General features: G+C 40.9%; 1 long non-coding RNA gene across 2 annotated transcripts in view; it reads right to left on the bottom strand.

The window, feature by feature from the left end:
• Positions 1 to 22356, bottom strand: part of LOC122565405 (uncharacterized) — a 263069-nt gene that overhangs the window by 118565 nt on the left and 122148 nt on the right. The window contains exon 3 of one of the 2 annotated variants that reach the window (XR_015751897.1): positions 11995 to 14061. The exons of the other annotated variant lie outside the window; for it this stretch is intronic. This is a non-coding gene — a long non-coding RNA (uncharacterized LOC122565405). Of the gene's footprint in view, positions 1 to 11994; positions 14062 to 22356 lie in introns of those variants that run through there. 2 annotated transcript variants of the gene reach the window in all.

The raw sequence follows: 22356 nt of genomic DNA, 5'->3' as shown, positions 1-22356 counted from the left end.
GGGTCTTGCGGACCAACTTAAAGAATTAAGGATTAGCAGATTCCAAGATATGTCATTCTGTGAATAACCCCAAAGAGTTTATTGACCAGTTGGTCAGAACATCCACAACCAAGGGCATGAGTGTGACTTTCCTGAAGAGGATCTGTCAGAGTGGCTCATGGAGTTTGCCATCACCTCAAATAATTTCAATCCTTCAGGAAGAATCTTTTTCACAAGAGAAAAGGGCAATACCAATAACACTTTTCTTGAGGATGGACATGGGTATGAATCCCTGAAGGAAAGCCAAAAACAATTACAAGCTTTAGTTGAGGCAATAGTCAGCAAAGTGTACCCAATCAACAAAATCAGTAATAGATCCAATTTGTTGCAAATATCTAGTGATTGTTCAGCTTTTCCTTGCTTTCTATAAAGCATATAGCACCAAGGGGATTGGGTGCACATCTGCAGGAAATTTTCTTCCAAAAGCCAAGCCAGACCTCAAAACAATACACAACCGACCAACAAACTGGCACAGCATCACAATGTTGGCAAGAAGAAAGGTTTTAAGAATTACACTTTTGCATTTGTGCACAATGAAGTTTAGAATCAACCAAGCAAAAGAGAAATTTCAGAAGGTGGTCACGCTTTCTGTATACCATGTTGATGGTTTAAGCTGATCAGAAGATTTGCAGCCATCAATACCACTTGTGGACTGAAGAGACTGAAAGTTAAAATGGACACAGCAGTAACGCCAACATATTATCACTGCACATCCTGAAAGACATACATCAGCGAATGGCTTTCCATAGTACAGCCTATAAGAAACCATTTCTAATTCCATGCACTGGCAAAATCACACTGCAGTGCCAAGACACTTGCTCACCTTGGCTTCCTGAAATCTTCTACCAAGAAGGCACTAATGATCTAGCAGTGACAGGATTACCAGTATGTATATATATCTATATAGTCCCAGTTCATGATATTCAAACCATACCCACTGTGGTGGAGCAGATCATTTGGTATGATGTTGGCAGCATTGGTAGATTTGCTCCGTCCTTTTCTGACAGGATAGAAATTGTTGTCTGACAAGGCAACCATTTTTTGTCATCTCTCAGGGTCAATATTGTGTGGCCATGGTTAGAGCTTCTACAACTGAAAATACTTGCTTATTCATATGATCAGGAATGGCCATTCAGTCTTGCTGGTGTTGGTCCATTATTGACTTGTCAGTTGGCTTGGTTTCTGCTTGAGGAACTCTCAAAAGGCTAAGTTTTGCTTTAAATTCTGAACTAAATCCAAGTCAGCTTCAACATTTTCAGATGAAATAGAAAAACAAATGATTCAACATGGAAAATTGTGAAGAAATTCTGAACACAGAATAGTCAGATGAACAAGGACTGTGAAGAGCACAAGTAACTTTTTGAACAAAGTAGTGAGAAAGAAAATTCCAAGCCTTGGTTGTTGCTGGTTTCCTTGTGCACCTTTTGGGTAAATATTCCTGCATTTCTGGCTGGGGAATTAGGACTGCACAATTGCTGCCCTAGTGCCAGTCTGTACACCATGGGATAGAATTAGAAATTAGTCAAAGGGAGATGGGTCTGGGTGGGTTTCTCTTCAGAGGGTCGGTGTGGACTTGTTGGGCCGAAGGGCCTGTTTCCACACTGTGGGGAATCTAGTCTAAAAATTATTGAACGTTTCCTAGACTATACTTGGTCATCTATATTGTAGTCTAATAAAACTCTAATAGTTTTTGAGTGCTCTCTGAAATGGTACCAAAAATTATGTTGCGTTCACCTGGTTGGAATGAGTCTTTTGTACTTTCACAGTGTGCTGTTCTGGCACATTGTAACATAGTGGTATTGAATATTCAAATGGCTTCATGCATTTGTAGGCTTGACTTAACTCCAATCAATCATTCAGTCAAGTTGCTTGCTTTAATTCAATCTTCCAAATGAGGTGCACTGGAATAAACTATCAAACACATGTGTCTATTAATGAAACTTTGTGGAACTATAGACACTTGACAGTGAAATATTTTCCAGGAGCTTCTGCTTCCTACGAAATCAGAAACATGGGGAATTTAATCAGCCTGTGTGGAGGTCGGAGGTCAAGCTTGCACAGAAGGCGATATTCACATTTTGAAACAAAATTCATCCCAACTATAGCATTGAGGTCACAGGTCAAGGTTGAACTATGGTGCTGGCACATTTTGTAATTCTGATGCAGGTAAAGCCAGCTGTTAAGCAGTCATTCTGATTTCTAATTCTATCCCATGGTGTACAGACTGGCACTAGGGCAACAATTGTGCAGTCCTAATTCCCCAGTTCCCCAGCCAGAAATGCAGGAATATTTACCCAAAAGGTGCACAGGGAAACCAGCAACAACCAAGGCTTGGAATTTTCTTTCTCACTTCTTTGTTCAAAAGGTTAGTTGTGCTCTTCACAGCCCTTGTTCATCCCTTGTCTGATGCAATTCTGTTCATATTTGTAATTCTAATTTGGATTCTTTTATTCCCTCAAGATTTTATGTTCAATGTCAAAAATTTTGTTTTTAAGTGTAAAGGTTTACTCTTTTTTTGTTTTTCTTCAGGTGTCTGTCAATTGAAGGGTCAAGGACATCTTTAAGACCATAATGTGTATATACACACACACACACATGAAAACAATTTACCAATCAGCTTGTTCAACAAACAATCCAAAAAAAAAGAAAGTTCTTCATAACAGCAATTCCTAGTCCAATGTCCATGGAGTAGGTTAAACTAAACAAATTAAACGAAGAAGCAACATTGTGGGCTTTTAGAATACTGGGCTTACTTTTCTGCTGAAACCATCTCTTTCTCATCCCCTTATGGTTTTAAGGCTTTTGTTCAAATGAATCTCTTTCCACTTGCTCCACCACTATGTTCCCAGTGGGTATTAGTAATCCTCATTGGTGACTTTCATATACTGGATACTGTATAGCTGGTCTCTGAAAGAGTGAACTGACATCAAGGGAAAAAACGAGGTAAAAACAATGACTGCAGATGCTGGAAACCAGATTCTGGATTAGTGGTGCTGGAAGAGCATAGCAGTTCAGGCAGCATCTAAGGAGCTTCGAAATCGACGTTTCAGGCAAAAGCCCTTCATCAGGAATAAAGGCAGTGAGCCTGAAGCGTGGAGAGAAACTAGAGGAGGGTGGGGATGGGGAGAAAGTAGCATAGAGTACAATAGGTGAGTGGGGGAGGGGATGAAGGTGATAGGTCAGGGAGGAGAGGGTGGAGTGGATAGGTGGAAAAGGAGATAGGCAAGTAGGACAAGTCCGGACAAGTCATGGGGACAACTTGTCCGGACTTGTCCTACCTGCCTATCTCCTTTTCCACCTATCCACTCCACCCTCTCCTCCCTGACCTATCACCTTCATCCCCTCCCTCACTCATTGTACTCTATGCTACTTTCTCCCCGCCCCCACCCTCCTCCAGCTTATCTCTCCACGCTTCAGGCTCACTGCCTTTATTCCTGATGAAGGGCTTTTGCCCGAAACGCGATTTCAAAGCTCCTTGGATGCTACCTGAACTGCTGTGCTCTTCCAGCACCACTAATCCAGAATCAAGGGAAAAACCCCATCCATCAGGTTTATTCCTAGGAAGGGCGAACCAGCTTACTTATTGTTCTTGGGATAACTTCTATGTAGTTAAACAGTAATGTATTATTTATTCTTAGAGATAGCTTCTAATGAGAGCTAAGGCAATCATGTATCTGAAGTTTAATCTAAATAACTAGTCAGTCCTATACATTGAACATGTTTTCTTCACTAACACTGAGAATCTTTTCTGCCAAGCATTTAGTATGATTCCCCACTTGGTATCAGTAACTTAGACTAGCACCAATAAGAAGGACTGATTGCAATAAGTCCCCCCAAGGCATCTCAGATGGTTTTGGTGAACATCACCATAACATATACCATGCTGGCAGAGGGGTGAATATGGCCATATATGCCATCTGGATTAGAAAATTATGAGGTTTTACAATGATTTGAGTGAAGAAATTGTCTTCATCTCATACCTAAGTGGCCAATCACTTTTTTGAGACTGGGAGTTCTGGTTCTTGACTCTCCTAACAGGGGAACCATCCTCCCAGCAGCAACCCTATCAAACCCCTTAAACATTTTTTATTTCAATGAGATAAATGTTGGCCAGGACACTAGTAGATCTCACCCATTCTTTAAATAGAACCATGGGATCTTATACCTCTAACTTTGAGAGAAGGCAAGGTTGCAGTTTAATATCTTACTAGAAAGTTAGACCTCCAACAGTGCAGCACTCCCTCAGTGCTGTGAGTATCAATGTGGATTATAAGCTCAAGTCACTGGATGCCCAATCATGCAGCATACACCCTATTATAATTCTGTGAACAGGCACTCTGAAATACCTTTCACTGGTATTTTTAATTCAACTGATTTTGGACAATTCCTTCATAATTTTACAAGTTCTAATGAGTTTCCACAATCTCAGAGAATGCCTTTCCTCTCCCAAAATATGTTTTCTCTCCACTAGATCTAATGTGGTACCTGACCTCAAAGGGAAGGAATATTAAACATAAACTAGCCTTCGATCCTTACACCCCACTCACTCCCCAAAATAATCATGCAAGCTACTGTCTTCTTCCCAACCTCCATGCTTGCTCATACCACATGCCACTTAGTGCTCATTTTCAACCATCACCCTTTCCCCTTCTTCTACCATGCCAAATCACTGAGTATCCCATGCACATAGAGGAAAAAATATAGTTCCAGTATTTAGTGTTCCATGTTGCAGACTACACTGTATGAGAAAAACAAACATTCTCATTCATAAGAACATGTTTTGATACTAGTTGACCTTTGACACATCTTGACACTCGATGACATTCTTGACACTTCTTGATATGTTGACACTAGTTGCACCTCTTAATAGGTTAGACCTTCCAAATGGGAATGTGTATCTTTTACACACAATTTTCTCCACAGTTAACAATCTTCAAAAGATTCCTGATCCTCTCCAAAAGGATTTCTAACTGCCACCACTATAAGATCTGTGACTCTATTCCTAAGGTGTCCATTGACTATATCTGCAAAGATACCCCAGCTCTCCAAAGTGGTACTTTGACCATCCAAATGAAATGCTCTGAAAATGACCTGCTCTTATCTGAGCTAACTTCCATCTCCAGGTTTCAGATACCAGGGTTTCCAAAATCCGATTTCAGTGGAGGCAGTTGATCATTTAATTAGTTAGCTGCCGCTAGGAACTATGTATCACCATCAATCCCTGTTGATTGATGGATAAATAAAAGTCAGAGTGCCGGATGAAACACTCCTGCTCTTCTTTGAGATATTGCTATGATTTTATTTTGCTTTGACCCAAGAGGGCAGATGTGGTCTTAGCTTAACACTTCATCCCACTGTACAGCATTCTCTCAATATCCAACTGAAACATCAGCCTAGATTTTTAGGTACAAGTCTCTGGAGTGGATTTAGAACTATAGTCTTCTGAATTTGAAATGAAAATGTTAGGAACTAAGTTACAGTCACCATGGCTGAGGAAAATTGATAGGATTAAAAGTTCTCTTCTGGCTGCCTGATCCTGTGAACTGTGTTTGTCTTCCTCCAGCCCACTTTCTGGAGGAGGGCACCATGGTGCTCATGATTTGGTACTAACATAACTGCAGAAAAATCTTCAGGGTGGCCAAATGATGAGGAATGTTAAAGGCGCAAATTGTTGGGGCAATGTACAAACAGTATTACCCCACGTGGGGTCACATCTTAATTGGGAATGCTAAATGGATATCTAAAATTTCTTAGCACCTGTCATCATCCTTTTCAGCGTAATAGTAAATTAAATATGAGTAGACATTTTGAAGCATATTTCTGCTTTACTAAGACACAGTGTTCAATCAGGGTACAAATTAGAGAATCTGTGATAACTGATGCCAAGCATTATGTTTAGTAGAGCAGATAAATACAATGACAGTATACACATTTAGTTTTGTCCAGTTTTTAAAAACAGACATTTCATTCCAGCACTTTTTCAATACTCTATTATTAATGCCATTCCCCTCAAACAGCTTAACCTTGCATTTCATCTGTCATCTCCAAGAAGGAAATTCAGAAGAAAAATGAGTGAAAGCAGGTGATGAAGTGCACATGAGGAGTGAGCTACCCCTCTGTAAGCGGTGGAGGCTGTACTTTGTTCTCACGCAAAGCACAGGATGCTGAAATGAAGACTGAATATCATTGCACTGAAAGCCCCTTTTGTGAGCTTTGCCAGGAAACCGTCAGAATGAAGAAAAAGAATTGGCTTTCATAACTGAAAAATATTACCAGCTTCTCTATCAGTGTTGACATTAGAGGAATGACTTTTCACTTTTACCTCCAGGAGTAAAATAGGTGGCGATTGGAGAGAAGAATTGGATATAGTTATAAATTGGATGTGTGATCCACCTCCATTGCTTGCTTTCCACTGTCGAGTACAAGATCCATCTCAGGCTCCTTAGCCTATAATTCTAACTCTCTATCTTGAAAACATGAAGTCCAGGTGTTATTGAATTCCTTCGCCTCATCTGTGTTTCCTGAGCTGACGGTCTGATATTGGGTGGTCATGGGATATTGTCAGTGGTTGAAGGATGATTATAAGCACTCAGTGGGAAGAGGGTTCAGGAACTTTGGGGATGGCCAGGGCATTGGAAATCTAAATTCTCCTTGTGGGGTCTAGAAGTGACTGAAAGGATGGTGGTCAAAAAGATACATTTAAAATGGGCTCTTATACATTGGCTGAGAAGTAGCAAGGAGGCAGATTGTGAAAGGCAATTTTAGTTTGCAGGTTATGGTGTAAAAGCAATTAAATTTTCTGCTGTTATCCAGAAATGTCAACCCCAGTTACCTTATTTGAGAATTAAATTGTAATGTAAAGGGGTTATATTTGGCTAAAAATCACACCACCAGCATATAGTCCAACAGGTTTAATTGGAAGCACTAGCTTTCAGAGTGCCGCTCCTTCATCAGATGGTTATGATGAAGGAGCAGCGCTCCGAAAGCTAGTGCTTCTAATTAAACTTGTTGGACTATAATCTGGTGTTGTGTGATTTTTAACTTTGTACACCCGAGTCCAACACAGCATCTCCAAATCAGGGTTATATTTGAATATGGAATACTTTACAAAATAGTGTGGTGTGAAATTGCACTGTGAGATTTAAGTACAAAGCATCAACTTAAAGTTCCACCGCATAATTTTACCCCCAAATTATTCCCATAAGCAAGGTGTGTTTTCATTTTGTTTCAGTCTGAACTTCTTTAAAATGTTAACACCTCTAATTCATTAGCACTATCAAAAACTGAGGCTGTATTCAAGTTCACCCAGAAAATTCTATTAGTGGAGAAACACTGAATGTCGTATATTTCCTTGACATAGGTTAATGCTACATTAAACCAGCAGACAAAAGAATATTATTTAAACAGAATGACACAAATCTGTGCGTCATCCTCTGCAATGATAGAGAACTATTTAAAAGATTGATGAAGCTAAACAGGGATGAATTGAAGGAAATGTCTGATAAATCTGATTGTCCCCAAATTGATTTGGATCTCAAATTCAAATTCACCATGCTTCCGTCCTCTTTCAATGATATTTCAGTGTATAGTATATTATTATGGAGCTGGACTATACAAGCAGTTGTGCTTTAAAAATGTTCCTTTAAAATAAGGTAAAACTGAAGCTTCAAGAATCAGCTTGGAGACATGCCTATGTGTGGTCTGATTACGTGGAAGAAACTCCAACAGAATCCTTTATAAAATATCAAGGTACAATTATGACATTTTTACACAATATTTCTCATGAAAGAACAGCAAATTTTTGAAACTCAAAGAGAAATAAATAAAATACTGCTGTGTGTAAAACAAAGCAGCTTCCATTGGGAAGAGACAGAAGAACTATTTGTGTTAACAACCAAGCAGGATGCTTGTAAGAGTTTGTTTTTTGTACAAAAGGAAGGGCATGGAACAGGCAGACTAAGGGTAATCAAAGTTGGGCCTTGCTCATGAAAGGAGAAAGTGAGGACTGCAGATGCTGGAGATCAGAGCTTAAAAATGTGTTGCTGGAAAAGCGCAGCAGGTCAGGCAGCATCAAAGGAGAAGGAGAATCTGGCACTGCTGCCTCAGTGCCAGAGACCCGGGTTCAATTCCCACCTCAGGCGACTGACTGTGTGGAGTTTGCACATTCTCTCCGTGTCTGCGTGGGTTTCCTCCGGGTGCTTCGGTTTCCTCCCATAGTCCAAAAATGCGCAGCTCAGGTGAATTGGCCATGCTAAATTGCCCGTAGTGTTAGGTGAAGGGGTAAATGTAGGGGAACGGGTCTGGGTGGGTTGCGCTTCAGCGGGTCGGTGTGGACTTGTCGGGCCGAAGGGCCTGTTTCCACACTAAGTAATCTAATCTAAAAAAGAATCGACATTTCGGGCATAAGCCCGAAGAAGGGCTTCCTGAAGAAGGGCTTATTCCCGAAATGTCGATTCTCCTTCTCCTTTGATGCTGCCTGACCTGCTGCGCTTTTCCAGCAACACATTTTTAAGCCTTACTCATGAAAGTCAGATCTGGGCTGAGTGGAAAGATATTCAAAAGATACTGGAAGTTTTGAACAAGTGTGGCAGGGTGAGGTGACTCTGCTGGGGAGCTCCATGTTGCTTTAAACTTGTTCCTGTAATGATAGGCATGTACCAGAAGTATGGAATACAGCAAAAGGGGTTGTCAGATATATCTCGATTGCATCAGTTGGTTACTACAAAGGTGTCTTTTCTTGAGTTTAGTTTATTGTTGCCGATTATGTAATGTTTTATCTCGGTTAATCTGAGCTTGTTGCAATAAAAGTCTTAAAACATTAAATCTTGCACTTTGGTTATTTCTGTTGGTTACTGGGAAATTAGTTTCTTTTAAAAGTTGTTGGTCTCCATGGGCATCATTACAGCAACGTATGTTAATCATCTTTGATATTCTCTACAATCATACCTGTCCTACGTTCAGGATTCTTCAGTATTTTATGACCCAAGCATCAAAACAAAAGCTGGCTCAATTTCTTAAAGAAAAGCCAAACTACATATCACGTTGCATAGCCCCACATCCAAAATGATAAAAGGTGGAAAATGGAACTGAAGGTATTTTTCTTGCAGGGTCCTGCATCTCTCCCCACTCTTGTTGAAGGTGTTGATTCACTCAGGAGTAGGGTTTTCTATATATCAATCATCCTCTATTGTGTGGCCAAAATGGGTGAATTAAGACTAGTAACTATGATGCTCTGTTTAATCATTGAAGGCATCACAAGTAAACTAGTCCTTGCTTGATATCTGCACAGCTCAGCTCACACTGGGCATGACTGGATAGTAATCCGGAATAGGATTCCTACCTGATTCCTGCCCCGCTCTGCGAATATCTCATCCCACCGCCAACTCCCACCACCCACTCCTCACCCCACCCTGTGGGCACAAACTCAGTATAGATGGAGTCTGTCCAGCCTGTTACACGCAATATCTTTGATCCAGCAGGGAGAATGGCTTCAGTTTTCATTTTCTGTTTTATCATCTAAACTAAACGTAGCCACATTTTGTGTGCATTGCATATTGCATTTTAGTTTAGAGCCTGCCTCAATGAAGGAATGCAAATATTAGTATGATAAGTATTCTTTGGCATATTTGTGTAACCTAAACGACAGAAGGCTATAACTCAGCCGGTTGGCATTTATTTATAGCAACCTTCCCTTTGTGAGTTTAATGTTTTATACATAATTGATTTTGATCTTAACAGTAAATAATGAGCTGTCCTGTGTTCATAAACTGTGAAAGACATGCATTTTCAATTAAAGTAATTGGTTCCATTCCTCAAAACATATGCGTTTGAGAGATTTAACATACGTGCAGCCTACATTTAACATTAACCATTTTGAAAGTGAAATTCTTTGTCTGGCAGTAATACGGAGATGTAATTTGCATCCGTAGTTAGGGAAGTGAGAAAAGTGAAATCAAATTGGGAAGGATGAGTTGAAAAATAGGACAGAAGGTTATGTTAAGCATACAACACAATCAAATAAAGGAGGTTTGCAGATGAGTACTTCATGTTGATGCACTAATACAAACCTGTCGTGGCATTGTGCACACCAACCATTGCCATAACATGGTTTTGATTTCTTTGCAGCTAACCTCAAACTTGACAGTTCCCACGTAGATGTCCTGCTTCATGATTTCTGGACTTCCAATCAAAGCCTCCCTAGGTATAGGATATTGTCATTCCTTCTCCTCTTGCCATACAGTAAGGCAAGGGAATCCCATTATTAAAACAGAATGAACTTTCCTTTCACAAAGCAACTAAGAGCTCCAAGAGAGACAAAAGAAAAGTTCCAAGAATTTCTCAAAACTATTGGTCCAACTGTTTGTTTTCTCTCTTCCAAATTTTTACTGTTGTCACTGGGGATGGTTAAGGCTAACAGCTTGGATGCATTTAAGGTGATCTGGATAAATATATGGGTGACTATTAAGAAATAGGAAGATGTGTTGATAAGATGAGAATTAAGGTTGGAGGATGCATGTGTGGAACATAAACATGAACATAAAATTATTGGGCTTTTGCCATAAATTCTATTTAACATGTAATTCCTTTGGGGAAGTGCTTCCCTCCACTTAGCAAGTTACCCCAGTGAGATGATTGAAACCAGGGGAACAGACTAGGGGCCCACTACTCCATGGTGCAACATTGCTAAGCTGATCGCAGCCCTCAATAGAAATTTGGCAGGATTGACTCAGTCAACTTGGTTCTGTCCTCCTACTGGGAGGACATAGGGATTTGTAATGGGAGGGGCCTCAACAACAGAAAAGAAAATTAGGTCAGGCTGGTATTCAAAATTCTCTTGTATACTTGGCAGTGGTGCCTACTTATCTACTTCCCAGACATGCATCTGTCTTGTGTTGTTTATGTTGTGAGGCCCTAACAAAAGAAAAATAAACATCTCATCCGTGTCTAGCCAGTCTGTAATATTATTCAGTCTTAAATATTTTACATAAATAAAAAGTCCCCTGCTGCATCTGCACTCCTCTGGCCCTCTCTTCCTCCCTAAATCATGAGCCCCAACAGATGTAAAAATGCCCTACCAAACCATTTCAGGTCAGTCTCTAATGACTAGGGCCAACGTTTCCTGTGGATTGCAAATTATTTTTCCAGGCTGCATGCATGACAGTTTCTTCTTATGCAAATATTTTGTAGCTGAAAATCTGCTGTTTAACATTTACTTAAATCCTCACTGCATGTGCAACATGAAATCACACTGCGCATTAAAAGTTACAGTTTGCTATGGCTGCGTGTCTATTGGCATATGCTGTTAGTTCAATGTATCATAGGTGGATTTTTAAAAGTTCTTTTTTGCACAGAGTTGCTGAAAGTGCAAACTGATATCATAGGAAGGAAACATTGGTGTGAGGAACTTGAGAGATCAAGGCAAGCAACTGAATATTTGCTCAAAAAATTAGAGTGAAGGAATAGGAAAGCAGCATTTCTGAGAGGAAAATCTAAGGTGAAGTAAATCGAATATAGAGATGGAAATAAAAAGAAACAAAAACTGATTGAGAGAGAGAGAGAGAGAGAGGGAAAGAGGCAAGGAAGTCAGGCAGGCAGATTAAAATCTCCAACAACAATTAAAACTGAAGGAGTGAGACTCCATATTTGCAATAGTTCATTTTCAGTGCCAGAGTGGTTTACTACCAATAATCAACATTTCTCACATTGTTACAAGGGTATTTAGAGTAGTTGAAGGGACTAATTTAATTTTCTGTCATGAGTTTAAATCGTATTTAGCATACAAATACAACAAACACACTAAATGTCTTTCTACTGGTTGACAGAGAGGAAGATGTCATTGCAAGGGTAAGACTCACCTGCAGCTTCTCAGGGCAACTAAGGATGGGCAATAAAATGGACACCCGCAGCCCACAAAAAATACTTTTGTGAAAAGACAGTATGCCAATTACACTTGACTCCAGTTTACTGAAAATTTTATTATAGTCAAACGTAACATGATACATATTGGTACAAAGAACCTGAAGAGACAATATAAAATAAAGGACGTTATTGTAAAGAGTGTGCAGGAGCGTGAAACCCAGGTGTATATGTACATAAGTTACTAAAGATTGCAAGATAGGCAGAGAGAGCTGTTAATAAAACAACAGTGTTCTAGGCTTCATAAATGAAGGCTTTGAGTACATTATGGCTGAATTTATATCAGGCACTGATTTGATCTCAGATCGAATATTGCACACAGTTCCAGATGCCAAACTTCAGAAACGACATGAACACATTGGAGAAATTGCAAAAAGATGTTTACAAGAACACATCCAGGGATGAGAAACTTCAATTATGTGGATTAATAGGAGAAAGTGGGAATGGAGAAAAGAAGTTTTAAGAGGAAATTTGGTGGGACTAGATTGGGTTGGGATATCTGGTCAGCATGGACGAGTTGGACCGAAAGGTCTGTTTCCATGCTGTACGTCTCTATGACTCTATGACTGGAAGGGAACAGATAGGGAGAAACTGTTCTGCTTGTAAAAGATCCAAAAGCACAGATTTAAACTGTTTTGCAAAAGAAGCAATAGTGAGGTGAGAAAAATTGTTTTTACACACTGAGGAGTTAGGGAATGGAATGCATTGTCTGAATGTGTGATAAATGAGTGGTGGATGCAGGTTCAATTAAGGCATTCAAGAGGGCATTGGATGATTATTCAAATAGAAACAACATGCAGAGTTACAAGAAGGGAGATTGATATTATGGAAAAATGCTCAGAGAGCCAGTGCACATATTCAGCACCATAACAATTCTGTGATATCTTTTTCATGTTCTTCCTCTTTCCTGATATCCTTTAAAATTATTATTTTTTACTATTTACCCATTGAAGCTACTCAGTATTCTGTTCCTACCTTTTTTCATGAAGCATTCCATGTGCTATTATTCTCTCTTTGAACAAAGTTTGTGAGAAGATTTGTAGCTCGGGTGCTCGTTGCTGTGGTTCTGTTCGCCGAGCTGGAAATTTTTGTTGCAAACGTTTCGTCCCCTGTCTAGGTGACATCCTCAGTGCTTGGGAGCCTCCTGTGAAGCGCTTCTGTGGTGTTACCTCCGGCATTTATAGTGGCCTGTCCCTGCCGCTTCCCTGTCCCTGTCTCTCTTTGAAACGACGTGTGCCCTCTCATCTGTGGGAATATCTTTGCTGACTTACTTTCCCAAATCTTATCATATTTTACACCTCAGTTAAGTCTCTTAACCTTTGTGACTTTCATCAAAACAGCCAGGTTTTGTTAATCTCTTCTCAAAACTAAATCCTCTCATTCCTGGAATTATGGTAGTGACTCCCTACTGCACAGTCTATAAGGCTTTGTCTCCTCTCTAACGGCTGGGGATCAGTTTGCTGACTTGGCTGGATTGTTGATTTGCAATGTGGAGTATTACCAACAGCATGGGTTCAATTCCTCTCACTGAATGAGGTTATGAAGGACTCTCCTTCTCAACCTCTTCCCTTGCCTGAGGTATGGTGATCCTCAATTTAAACCACCACCAGTTATCTCTGATTTGAGTACATTCCATCAGCCCTATGGGACTATGGCAATTTTACCCCCCTAAAGCAAGGCATTCAAAATTGGACACAATATTTTAAACAATTTTTAGGCTTAGCATTACATCAATGACTTGCATTTATGCCATAGTGAAATGCCCCAAAGGGTTATGCAAGAGTGTTATCAAACAAAATTTGACATGGAGCCGCATAGGGGTGCTTAAGAGATTGACAAAAGAAGGTACATTTTAAGGGATGTTTTACAAGGGAGGAGAGGTTGAGAGAAATTGTTTTTTTTTAGGAAGTGAATTTCAGAAGGTTTGCCTCTGGTTTTATATTTTCCCCCTCCTGGAGGTAACTGTCACTGGATACAGTTTTAGTGTGAACAGCAGTCAGTCCATATTGTATCTCAAGTGGCCAAGTACAAATCTGCATTGTACGAATGTGCTGCTGTTCAGCTATAGGTACCACAGTTGAATGTAATCCTACTGAGGCGTGATATCTGTAGACACAATTACAAAGAGAAATGAGAGTTTATATACAATACACATGACTGATAGTTTACCAGATTGCAATCATGAATAAACTGAAAGTGATGGTAGTATTATGACAATGTTAATGGACTAGCAATCCAAAGGCCTGGATTAATGATATGGATAAGTATATGTTCAAATGCGACCATGTCAACAATAATTAAATTCAATTAATTGATAATTGTGGAATCAAATATGAGTACTGATAATAAGACTAATGGATGTTTTATCTATTTCACTAAGTTCTCAAATCAACAATCCCTACCTGGTCTGGCCTCCATGTGATTCTAGATTAATGTCCATAATTATTTTTCCCCTAAGCCTGTTCAGAGGTGTTATGACACACCTCTGGAACAGGTGGGACTTGAACCCGAGCCTCCTGGCTCACAGATAGGGACACTATCATTGCACTACAAGAGCCCTTCAATCACCATAATTCTCCACTGAAATAGGTTAGCATGTGACTTATCTGTGGTTAGCTCACCATCACCTGCTGAAGAGCAGTTAGGGATGGCCAATAAATTCTGGCCCAGTCAATGAACTTACATCTCCAATACAGGATTATTTTTTAAAATCATGGTGGCGCCCTATTTGTATCCTTGTTCGTGCACAGATGCTGGTCAATTGTTCTGATGGACTGCAGCCAAAAAGTATTCAATCATAATGTACAATAACAATCCCACGTCACTGTCCCTGCCACTCCTCCTCTCTTCTCATATAGTCACCACAAATCAGATCATTTGCAAGTTACATTCATTAAGTTATGCTACAGAAAACATTACCCCTGAGCCTTCGGCTTTTCAATACAGTTGGCTTGTAATAATGAAGTGCCTCTTGTCAAACATGACACATAATGCATTTTCTAAGCAGTGTAGTGAATTTTCCATTTGAAGCCACTCAAATTGATGGATGAAAATCAGGGAGTTTATGTCAGGTAGTGTCTGGGCTTTAAACACTGAAAAATGTACAAATTTGCTGGCCCAGTTGTACTCAGCATCATATTGTGCCAAACACATCAGCCTCCAAATCTCAAAATTGATTGTTTTTATTCTCTTGGGAATGGCTATATATTAAGAGGAAGCATACTCACCCTGCCATCAAATATACACCAGTTTTCTTTCTCATTCTTTCCTTAGTAAAATAGTACAGTGAGCCTTGGGAACTCATTAGGAGCATTCCTGTGTGAGCTTAGGCTACGCAATGGAATAGTGGCTGCAATGATTTATCTATGTTATGAACTACGCTCCTCTCCACTCTCTCCTATTACGCACTTTAACAATAGACACATAAATGAATGATAGGTAATAGCTGGTGAGATGACCTGTCAGGTTACTTCAGGGGGTGGTGTCTGGTTGGCCATCTGCACAATGAATCATCTTTCGAGTACAATACCAGAGTGAATGAACTTTGTTCATCTGTCAGACAGCAATGTGCTTCACTGATCGTTTCATCTCTCACACTCAAGACCATTTTCCAGAATGTCCGACTGAAGTAACAGATTCTGGTCATTGTTCGACCATGCTGCAATGTTGATTTATTTGGCATGGTGGAAGATGAACAATAATCCCATCCCAGCCTGTCCATCCAGAGGGAAAAAGTCATAGCACCTAATGCTTTCTTAAATCATTCAGGGTTTTTGGCTTATTAAATTCACTTCATTTAGGCAGTTGTCCCATGTCATAGTAAACCACTCAGACTGGAGGAGATCCCGGCATGTCCTGAGTTAGCAGTGATTTCAATGTTAAAATCAGAACCCAAATCAGATAGGAAAGAGGAAAGCAGACTATTATTTCTGCTTCTCATCATTTCACAAAACCTCACAGTGACTCCTGCTAAAGGAGCCATAAGGGGCATCAACTGATCATAAGAAATAGGAGAAGTTGGCCATTGTAGATAAAGCTCTAAGTCAACCTCGAATACATTCAATAACGCAGCCTCCACTGCTGTCTTGGGAAGAGAATTCCAAAAACCATTGACCGTCTGAAAGAAGAAATTCCCCTTCAACTCAGATTTAAACAAGAAACCCATTGGGCAGAATTTCCCATACTGGCCTGTAGCTTTCAGAAGCAAATGCTGGGGAAGGTAATCAGGCAGGAGGCAAAAATTCTGCTTCCTGACAACAGATTTAAAAGTTTTGCTATCAAATTCTTCTAACCTTTCAGGCCAGTCAGCTTTAATGACATGGATGGGCAGGAACCTGATTTGCAATCATTAGCATGTCATGAGCACTCATTAACAGCCCAATCTGCTGGAATTACACTCAGGGGTGCAATTTGGTCAGGCAAAAACAGGAAACAGGTTTGTTCAGAAATCCAATTATGTGAGGCCTGTAGCTGGTAGCATAGATATTCACCTCCAAGAGTTGGTGAATACAATCTTCTTTATAGCCAACCAAGGCATTTCTTTGCATAGATCCTTACAGTGTTAGGAACAAAGTCTCTCCAAGTTGATCAACTCATGCAAAGTCTCAAACACACACATGGTCTGGCTTGTTGTTAAATACTGATAGTGTTGGGGGGAAAACCTGGTAAGGCCAACAAGTCCTGCCCCAGTGAAGCAGATGCACTGACTGACACCAGCAAGCCTGACTGCAGCCAGCAAGTGTGTCCCTATCCCCTGCAGGTCTTTGGTGAAAAACCATTAGATTTGTATGTTCTCCTGGTTTTGATGAAAAGTCAGTGACCTGATAGTGCACGAGCTGCTGTGCTGCAGATCTTTTTCTGTTTTGAGAGTGAACCCTATTAGATGTGTGGGAGGCAGTGCCACTGTGGTGCCAGTAGTGCCAAATTGGTAACTGCACAGAAGTGCCATTGATTGACCAAGAGACATTTGTTAGAGATGCCTTATGCCCAACCTCCAATTAAACAATTTCAACAGTGGCAACCTTACAATGCTAACTCATACTCAAAGTAAAATACAACATTGAGTAGACAATGACACATACCCTTGTGTAACTGGTCTCTGGTTCTCTTGAGACACCCACGGGTGCTGACCTTGACAGTCACCTCTTCCCAGGCTGCTTTTGTCAGTAGAGATGGCCAGCTATTGCCATCCCTTGGGAGAATAATTTCTCCTCTCTTCTGGACAACCTTCCAGAAAACCTCTAGGGAAGCATTGCTAAGGCGTGATGCTGCATTTTGCTTGGATCTCTGACATCTCCAGAGTTGAGTGAGGGATGATGAGTAGAGGTTGAGTGATGCTACTGGGTTGCAGAGATTGAGATGCTTTCTGGGTGCCATTTAAGTATGGCTCCTAGAGGTTGGTTACTCAAAGGTTCCAGTGGGAAGCAGAACCCACTGTCTATTAAATTTGCCCCTGCATTTTACCCATACATCAATATATAGTGAATTGAGATGAATGTAACTGTGTCAAAAATCCATGGCCTGGAACAGGATTCTGGGTTATCCAAGACGGAGGACGGGAAATATTTCTGGCTGTAAGAGCTGCTCCTTTTTTTTGAGGTATCTTAGGTGTTGGAGGTGATTTCCTCGAATTCCAGAAGCAGCAATTACCGTTTTATATGCTGTTGCATTGTTTTGGAACTTTGGAAAAAAAGTCAAAACAACAGCAGTTTAAAAGGGAGAAGAGCAGACAAAGGAAGCACATGGTGAAGAGAGAGAGAGAGAGAGAGAAAAAGAAAGAAAAAGAAACTGTTACCGCTTTTGCTGTTTGAATTCGTGTATCGCTGGACAGCGGAGTGCATCTGGGAAAATCAACAAACAGTGAAATTCACAACTAATCTTGGAGGAACTGTTGGGTGAAGTTCACCGCACAGAATCAGATAAGTTAATTGTTGTTTTAAGTCTGTCCAAGAGAAAGGCTGCAGTAGTGAGTATAGTGGATTCTTTCTTGATTATATGGTTTTGGAGATAAGTCTCTTGATTAAACTTAAAATATAAGCCATAGCTATTAATTTAACCTGGGGCAATGTTTGTAGAGGAATAAGATGGTGTTATTTTCTGGGTCTGTAGATTGTGAAGGACCAAAAATGGCCTTTGCAGTGATATGTACTTCTTGTCAGATGTGAGAATTTAAAGCAAGTTTAAGAGTTACTGCGGATTATATCTGCCATAAATGCTGCTGGATGCGAATCTTATCAGATTGAGTGGATCGGTTGGAGAGACAGATAGAAGCGATGAGGAATTTGCCACAGCAACAGTATGTGATGGATGGCAGTTATAGAAAGGGGGGAAAGTCTCAGATACAGTCACATAGATGAGTTAACTTCAGGAAGGGTAAGAGAGGTCGGCACCTAGGACAGGAGTCTTTTGTGGATATACCCATTTCAAACAGGTATGCTGTTTTGGAAAATGTAGGGGGTGATGGATTCTCAGGGGAACATAGCATGAACAGCCAAGTTTCTGGGATTGATGCAATGAGGGGTAAGTTGGCTTCCAAGAGATCAATTGTGTTAGGGGATTCTGTAGTCAGAGGTACAGACAGATGTTTCTGTGGCCAGCAGAGAAAAAGCAGAATGGTGTGTTGTTTCCCTGGTGCCAGGATCAAGGATGTCTCAGAAAGGGTGCAGAATGTTCTCACAGAGGAGAGGGGCCAGCAGGAGGTCATTGTCTACATTGGAACCAACAACATTGGAAGGGAAAAGGTTGAGACTCCGAATGGAGATTACAGAAATTTAAAAAGGAGGTCCTTGAGAGTAGTAATATCTGGATTACTCCCAGTGCTACGAGCTAGTGAGGGCAGGAATAGGAGGATAGAGCAGATGAATGCATGGCTGAGGAGCTGGTGTATGGGAGAAGGATTCACATTTTTGGATCATTGGAATCTCTTTTGGAGTACAAGTGACCTGTCCAAGAAGGACGGATTGCACCTAAATTGGAAGGGGATATACTGGCAGGGAAATTTGCTAGAACTGCTTGGGAGGATTTAAACTAGTAAGGTGGGGGGGGGGGTGGGACCCAGGGAGATAGTGAGGAAAGAGATCGATCTGGGATGGGTACAGCTGAGAATAGAAGTGAGTCAAACAGTGAGGGCAGGCAGGGACAAGGTAGGACTAATAAATTAAACTGCATTTATTTCAATGCAAGGGGCCTAACAGGGAAGGCAGATGAACTCAGGGCATCGTTAGGAACATGGGACTGGGATATCATAGCAATTATGGAAACATGGCTCAGGGATGGGCAAGACTGGCAGCTTAATATTCAAGGATACAAATGCTACAGGAAGGATAGAAAGGGAGGCAAGAGAGGAGGGGGAGTGGTATTTTTGATAAGGGACAGCATTACAGCTGTGCTGAGGGAGGATATTCCCAGAAATACATCCAGGGATGTTATTTGAGTGGAACTGAGAAATAAGAAAGGGATGATCACCTTATTGGGATTGTATTATAGACCCCCCAATAGTCAGAGAGAGATTGAGAAACAAATTTGTAAGGAGATCTCAGCTATCTGTAAGAATAATAGGGTAGTTATGGTCGGGGATTTTAACTTTCTAAACATCGACTGGGACTGCCATAGTGTTAAATGTTTAGATGGAGAGGAATCTCTTGAGTGTGTACAAGCCAATTTTCTGATTCAGTATGTGGATGTACCTACTAGAGAAGGTGCAAAACTTGACCTACTCTTGGGAAATAAGGCAGGGCAGGTGACTGAGGTGTCAGTGGGGGAGCACTTTGGGGCCAGCGACCATAATTCTATTTGTTTTAAAATAGTGATGGAAAAGGATAGACCAGATCTAAAAGTTGAAGTTCGAAATTGCAGAAAGGCCAATTTTGATGGTATTAGGCAAGAACTTTCGAAAGCTGATTGGAGGCAGATGTTTGCAGGTAAAGAGACGGCTGGAAAATGGGAAGCCTTCAGAAATGAGATAACACGAATCCAGAGAAAGTATATTCCTGTCAGGGTGAAAGGGAAGGCTGGTAGGTGTAGGGAATGCTGGAGGACTAAAGAAATTGAGGGTTTGGTTAAGAAAAAGAAGAAAGCATATGTCAGGTATAGACAGGATAGATTGAGTGAATCCTTAGAAGAGTATAAAGAAAGTAGGAGTATACTTAAAAGGGAAATCAGGAGGGCAAAACGGGGACATGAGATAGCTTTGGCAAATAGAATTAAGGAGAATCCAAAGGGTTTTTACAAATATATTAAGGACAAAAGGGTAACTCGGGAGAGAATAGGGCCCCTCAAAGATCAGCAAGGCGGCCTTTGTGTGGAGCCACAGAAAATGGGGGAGATACTAAATGAATATTTTGCATCAGTATTTATTGTGGAAAAGGATATGGAAGATATAGACTGTAGGGAAATAGATGGTGACATCTTGCAAAATGTCCAGATTACAGAGGAGGAAGTGCTGGATGTCTTGAAATGGTTAAAGATGGATAAATCCCCAGGACCCGATCAGGTGTACTTGAGAACTCTGTGGGAAGCTAGAGAAGTGATTTCTGGGCCTCTTGCTGAGATATTTGTAGCATCGATAGTCACAGGTGAGGTGCCAGAAGACTGGAGGTTGGCAAATGTGGTGCCACTGTTTAAGAAGGGCGGTAAAGACAAGCCAGGGAACTATAGACCGGTGAGCCTGACCTCGGTGGTGGGCAAGTTTTTGGAGGGAATCCTGAGGGACAGGATGTACATGTATTTGGAAAGGCAAGGACTGATTCGGGATAGTCAACATGGCTTTGTGCATAGGAAAAAGTGAGAACTGCAGATGCTAGAGATCAGAGCTGAAAATGTGTTGCTGGAAAAGCGCAGCAGGTCAGGCAGCATTCAAGGAACAGGAGAATCGACGTTTCGGGTATAAGCCCTTCCTCAGGAATGAACTTTGTGCATAGGAAATCATGTCTCACAAACTTGATTGAGTTTTTTGAAGAAGTAACAAAGAGGATTGATGAGGGCAGAGCAATAGATATGATCTATATGGACTTCAGTAAGGCGTTCGACAAGGTTCCCCATGGGAAACTGATTATCAAGGTTAGATCTCATGGAATACAGGGAGAACTAGCCATTTGGATACCAAACTGGCTCAAAGGTAGAAGACAGAGGGCGGTGGTGGAGGGTTGTTTTTCAGACTGGAGGCCTGTGACCAGTGGAGTGCCACAAGGATCGGTGCTGGGTTCTCTACTTTTTGTCATTTACATAAATGATTTGGATGCGGGCATAAGAGGTACAGTTAGTAAGTTTTCAGATGACACCAAAATTGGAGGTGTAGTGGACAGTGAAGAGGGTTACCTCAGATTACAACAGGATCTGGACCAGATGGGCCAATGGGCTGAGAAGTGGCAGATGGAGTTTAATTCAGATAAATGAGAGGTGCTGCATTTTGGGAAAGCAAATCTTAGCACTTAATGGTAAGGTCCTAGGGAGTGTTGCTGAACAAAGAGACCTTGGAGTGCAGGTTCATAGCTCCTTGAAGCGTTATGGCACAGCAAGCGATCATCTGACTCATCATGCCTGCACAAACGTATTAAATTCTGATTTATTAAATGAGTATTAGTACCAATCCTCTGCTTTATCCCCTTGCACATTGTTTTTATTTTTAAAAAAATCATCCTATTGCTTCTTGAATGTCTCAACTGAACTTGCCTCCAACACACTTCCAAGGTGGACAAGCAGGAGGGTGGAAGAACACAGTAAGCCAGACAGCATTAGGAGTTGGAGAAGTAAACGTTTTGGGTATAATCCTTCTTCAGGATTGGGGGTGGCTCCATCATACCTCTAGGCAGTGCATTTCCATACCATTCCTACTCACTGCGTGAAAATATTTTTCCTTACTTCACCCTTGCTTCTTTTGCAGATCTCTTTGAATCTATACTCTTGGGACCTTGATTCTTGCATTTACATTGTGCTTTTCATGCTTCAAGATACATGAATTCAAACATTAAAGGCAGTAACTGTGCAGGTTCTCTCTCTCTCTCTCTCTCTCTCCCTCTCTCCTGCAATGACCTCACCATGTTATTCCCATTGTTTGACTTTTTTTTACCAAAGTTCCAAAACAATGCAATATTGCGTGCAATTTTGGTCTCCTTCCTATCGGAAAGATGTTGTGAAACTTGAAAGGGTTCAGAAAAGATTTACAAGGATGTTGCCAGGGTTGGAGGATTTGAGCTATAGGAAGAGGCTGAACAGGCTGGGGTTGTTTTCCCTGGAGTGTCGGAGGCTGAGAGGTGACCTTTTAGAGGTTTATAAAATTATGAGGGGCATGGATAGGGTAAACAGGCAAAGTCTTTTCCCTGGGGTTGGGGAGTCCAGAACTAGAGGGCATAGATTTAGGGTGAGAGGGGAAAGATATAAAAGAGACCTAAGGGGCAACTTTTT

Source organism: Chiloscyllium plagiosum, unplaced genomic scaffold (assembly GCF_037043375.1).
Source record: "Chiloscyllium plagiosum isolate Xiang-an unplaced genomic scaffold, Cpla_swu_hap1 HiC_scaffold_28, whole genome shotgun sequence".
Lineage (NCBI taxonomy): Eukaryota > Metazoa > Chordata > Chondrichthyes > Orectolobiformes > Hemiscylliidae > Chiloscyllium > Chiloscyllium plagiosum.
The sequence above is the reverse complement of the archived record's forward strand: the minus strand, read 5'-3'. Positions and strand labels throughout refer to the sequence as shown.